The following is a 5,369-nucleotide window of genomic DNA, read 5'->3' as shown; positions in this document are numbered from 1 at the left end:
ATCACCAGGTATCACGCCCATGCACTGACATCCCGTCCGCCCTGACTGTCAATCGCCTGACGTCACGCCCACCCACCCCTGACGTCCGTCCGCCGCAGCTGTCAATCATCGCCAGACCTCCCGCCCACTGACATCAGGTCCGGTTCGCTCAATCGCTCATCTGGGATCAGCCCGTCAATGACATCAGATCCGGCCGGCTGTCAATCATTCTGTCCAGCACGTGACATTGACCAGGAAGCTGATGGCCAGTTGGGCACAGGGTTAAATCCCATTTGGCCATTGTGCCCATGGAGTTTGAGCTGTTTCAGATGGACAAACACCTGATGAAGGAGCAGTGCTCTGAAAGCTAGTGCTTCCAAATAAACCTTTTAGATTAGATTAGATTAGATTCTCTACAGTGTGGGAACCTGTTGGACTATAACCTGGTGTTGTGTGATTTTTAACTGTTTCTCCCCATGAGTGATTTCTGCACATTCTCCCTGTTCAGATATTGGTCCCATTCCTGTTTGAAAGACTCAATGGACGCTGTCTCCCCCCACACCCTGAAGCAGCACATTCTGGATTCTAACCCTCTCTCTGTGTGAAACACCCCATGTCTCCATCGCTTCTTTTATCAATCCCCCTCAACCCTCAGCCTCTGTTTCTCTGACCCCCACCCCCCCCCCCCCCCCACATTGTGGTCATTTTCTACTGATTCCCTCTGTCCAGACCCCTCATGATTACAGTCACAGATGTAAAGCACAGAAACAGACCCCCTTTGGTCCAACTCATACATGCCGACTTGATATCCTAACCTAATCTAGTCCCATTTGCCAGGATTTGGTCCATACTCTTCTTAACCATTCCTATTCATATACCCATGGTGCCATGTTTGAATGGTGTGCACAAATTTAAAAATCACACAACACCAGGTTATAGTCCACCTGTTTTATTTGGAAGATCAAGCTTTCAGAGCACTGCTCCTTCATCAGGTAACCAGTGGGGCAGGATCATAGGATACAGAATTTATAGCAAAAGATCATCATGTCATTCAACTAATGTGATGTATTGAACAAATCTGGACGGCTGTTAAGTCTTTAATGTTTTAGAATGGGGATGCAGGTTTCGGTTCACTAATATGTAAATCCCAGAACTTCTTTCAAGTCACATTCCTGAGATAACAAGGTTTTTAAAAAAAAGGACATCTCAGCTCAGACAATGCATTAAAGGTGTGAGATTAGAGTCTGTATGTATTCCAACCTTGAGTCAGATAGGTTCTATTTCCAAAGTAGGAATTTATAAAATGTTACATGGACTGACTGCCTACAGATTGTAGGCAAAAATGAGGACTACAGACGCTGGAAACCAGAGTTAAGATCAAAGTGGTGCTGGAAAAGCACAGTAGGTCAGGCAGCATCCAAGAAGCATGAAAATCGACATCGATAGATTGTGTGTCAGAGAGCCACAGACATGTCATTTAACATGGGACAGACCCTTCAATTCATCCATGCCATCCAGGTATCCTAACCTAATCTAGTTCCATCTGCAAGCACTTGGCCGATATCCTTCTAAATGCTTTCTATTCATGTACCATCCAGATGCCTTTTAAATGTTGTAAATTTACCAGCTTCCAACACTTCCTCCGGCAGCTCATTCCATACATATATCACGCTCTGCGCGAAGAGGTTGTCCCTTAGATCCCTCTCACCCTAGCCCTATGCCCCACAGTTCTGGACTCCCCCCAACCTATTTACTCTATCATGCCTCTCATGAGTTTATAAACCTCTATAAGGTCACCCCTCAGTCTCTGGTGCTCCAGGGAAAACAGCCCCAGCCGATTCAGCCTCTCCCTATAGCTCAAACACTCCAACCCTGGCAACATCCTTGTGAATCTTTTCTGAACCCTTTCAAGTTTCACAACATCCTTCTTATAACAGGGAGACCAAAATTGCACACAATATTCCAAAGTGGTCTAACCAATGTCCTGTACAATCACAACATGACCTCCCAACTCCTATACTCAATGCTCTGACCAATAAAGTATAACAAATGCCTTCTTCACTATCCTATCTCCCTGTGACTCTACTTTCAAGGAACTATGAACCTGCACTCCAAGGTCTCATTGTTCAGCAACACCTCCCAGAACCTGACCATTAAGTGTATAAATCCTATGCTGATTTGCCTTTCCAAAATGCAGCACCTCAATTTATCTAAATTAAACTCCATCTGCCACTCCTCAGCCTATTGGCCCATCTGATCAAGATCCCATTGTGATCTGAGGTTACCTGCTTCGCTGTCCACTACACCTCCAATTTTGGTGTCATCTGCAAACTTACAAACCATACCTCCTATGTTCACATCCAAACCATTTATATAAATGACGAAAAGCAGTGGACCCAGCACACCACTGGTCACAGGCCTCCTGTCTGAAAGGCAACCCTTCGCCACCACCCTCTGTCTTCTACCTTCAAGCCAGTTCGGAACCAATAGGTAGTTCTCCTTTATTCCATGAGATTTAACCTTGTTACTCAGTCAGCCATGAGGAAACTTGTCAAATGCCTTACTGAAGTCCATATAGATCACGTCCACCACTCTGCCCTCATCAATCCTCTTTGTTACTTCTGTAAAAAACTCAATCAAGTCAGTGAGACATGAGTTCCCACGCACAAAGCCATGTTGACTATCCCTAATTAGTCCTTGCCTTTCCAAATATATGTAAATCCTGTCCCTCAGGATTCCCTCCAACAACTTGCCCCACCATCGATATCAGGTTCATTGGTCTATAGTACCCTGGCTTTTCCTTACCACCTTGCTTAAACAGTGGCACCACGTTGGCCTACCTGTAGTCTTCCAGCACCACACCTGTGACTATTGATGATCCAAGTATCTTAGCAAGGGGCTCAGCAATCACTTCCCTAGCTTCCCACAGAATTCTAGGGTACACCTGATCAGGTCCTTGGGATTTATCCACTTTTATGTGTTTTAAGACATCCAGCACCACCAACTCTGAAATATGGACACTTTTGTGTCACCATCTATTTCCCCACATTCTATATCTTCCATGTCCTTCTCCACAGTAAACACTGATGGAAAATATCACTTAATAAAAATATCTCACCCATTTCCTGTGGTTCCACACCTAGGCTGCCTTGCTGATCTTTAAAGGGCCCTATTCTCTCCCTAGTTACCCTTTAGTCCTTAATGTATTTGTAAAAACCCTTTGTATTGTCCTTAACCCTATTTGCCAAAGCCATCTCATGTCCCCTTTTTGCCCTCCTAATTTTCCTCTTAAGTATACTTCTACTGCCTTTATACTCTTCTAAGGATTCACTCGTTCTCTGATGTTTATATCTAACACATGCTTCCCTCTTTTTCTTAAGGAAAATCTCAATGTGCTATTTGAACAAAATAGAATGAATCTGTGAATACAAATCTGCAAATGCAAATTCATCCCATTGACTTATATATGTGTGTGTGTGCATGTAAGGGAGAGAGAGTGTGGAAGAATGTGTGCGTGTGGGAGGGAGGGAGTGTGAGATTGTGCACGAGTGTGACAGAGTATATGCCAATGAGAGAGTGTGCGCATGAGTGTGAGTGTGGGGTGGGTGTGTGTGTGTGTGTCTGGGAAAGAGAGCATGTGTATTAGAGAGGGACTGCATGAGTGTAGTGAGTGTGATCATGTTTAAGAGAGTGTGTGTATATATGTCTGTATAGTGTACAGAACAACTTTGCTTATCAAAACATCAATTATCTGAATTTCGGATTATCCAGACAACATCTCAAGGTCCCTGTACATATATTTCAATTGAAGTAGGAAAATTCTATTCCTCATCCATTTAATGCATCATTCTGTAAATTTGAACAGGAACATAGATTGCACATTCTCCCCGTGTCTGTGTGGGTTTCCTCCAGGTACTCCAGTTTCCTCCCACAGTCCAAGGATGTGCAGGTCAGATGAATTGGCCATTCTTAATTGCCCATAGTGTTAGGTGCTTTAGTCAGAAGGGAATGGGTCTGGGTGGGTTTCTCTTCATAGGGTCGGTGTGGACTTGTTGGGCTGATGGGCCTGTTTCCACACTGTGGGGAATCTAATCTAATCAGATGAAAATATGTTTTAATAAATAATTAACTTCAAATATATACTCGAGACGTGATGTTAGCGTTAAGTCTTACACTCTTTATAAAAAGGCTCTCCGATACTTATTCTCCCTAAGGACAAAGGTTTCTGACTTTGAACACACAAGAACAATATATGTGCAAGTCCGAGCTGTGCGCTCTAACAAAAGATTCCCTCTCAACATTGACTCTCTTCATTTTCCAACCCAACAATTTTTTTCCTCAGCTCATTCTCTGGAGAGTTAAGTCAAAAAAAATACACTCACACTTTTCATTTCTGTTGCTTTTTCCTCCAATTATCCCATGACAACATTTTTTCCAAACAAAAAGTAGTTCAATATCTTTCAGCTGACAAGAAAATTTAATGTAACTTTTTTTTGCTGGGGGAGACCGAATTGTAGTGAGTTGGCACACATAAAAATAAACAGGAGTAGCATTTGATGGGAAAAAACATGAGGAAAACATTACCCCACTGAAAAAAATTGATGAGAGGACAGAAACTGAAGTCAGCGAAAAAATCTTCCCTCTCTCTTGTGTTCACTCTGTAATTTGTGCCTCTCTCTAAGGGCTTGACAGTCGCTGAGGAGGGAGGGACAAGACTTGGACGTCTGGATGGTGGGACGACACCGAACAGAAAGCTGCTGTTGAGGACCAGGATAAAACCAAAGAAAATATTTCACAGACTTCAATCAAACTCGAGCCAAAAAGTGATTTTATTTGTAAAATATCATGTATTTTTAAGCAATATCCAGTGTTTATACACATTTTATCAACTGAATGAAATAAAAACTCTGTAAACATGCTTTTTTATGTAACTATATGTTCAGTATGGCTTCCTTTGTTTACGATCAGATCAGTTATCCGAACAATCAGTTATCCGAACAAAACACTCCCCCCCATCTCATTTGGATAATCGAGGTTGTTCTGTAGTCAGGTCACCTGTAGTGTGACACTTCAGCGGTCAAGAACATTTGGCCTTGGATCTTTGCGTGAGCCCACTACACTACTATACATTCTCACACACATACTGACACACAGGCACACATACACACTCTCCTTCTTTTCCACCCACACATATAAGTCTATGGGGTGAATTTGTATTTGCAGATACATTCTATTTTGTTCAAAAAGCATATGATCTATAGGCATTCAGTCCAAATAACATTTTATAAATTCCTACTTTGGAAACAGAACCAGTCTGAGTCAAGGTTGAAATACATACAGACTCTAATCTCACACCTTTAATGCATTGTCTGAGCTGAGATGTCACTTTT

This window comes from Chiloscyllium plagiosum, unplaced genomic scaffold, assembly GCF_037043375.1.
Source record: "Chiloscyllium plagiosum isolate Xiang-an unplaced genomic scaffold, Cpla_swu_hap1 HiC_scaffold_6, whole genome shotgun sequence".
In the NCBI taxonomy this organism is placed as follows: Eukaryota; Metazoa; Chordata; class Chondrichthyes; order Orectolobiformes; family Hemiscylliidae; genus Chiloscyllium; species Chiloscyllium plagiosum.
Note: the sequence above shows the minus strand (reverse complement) of the source record.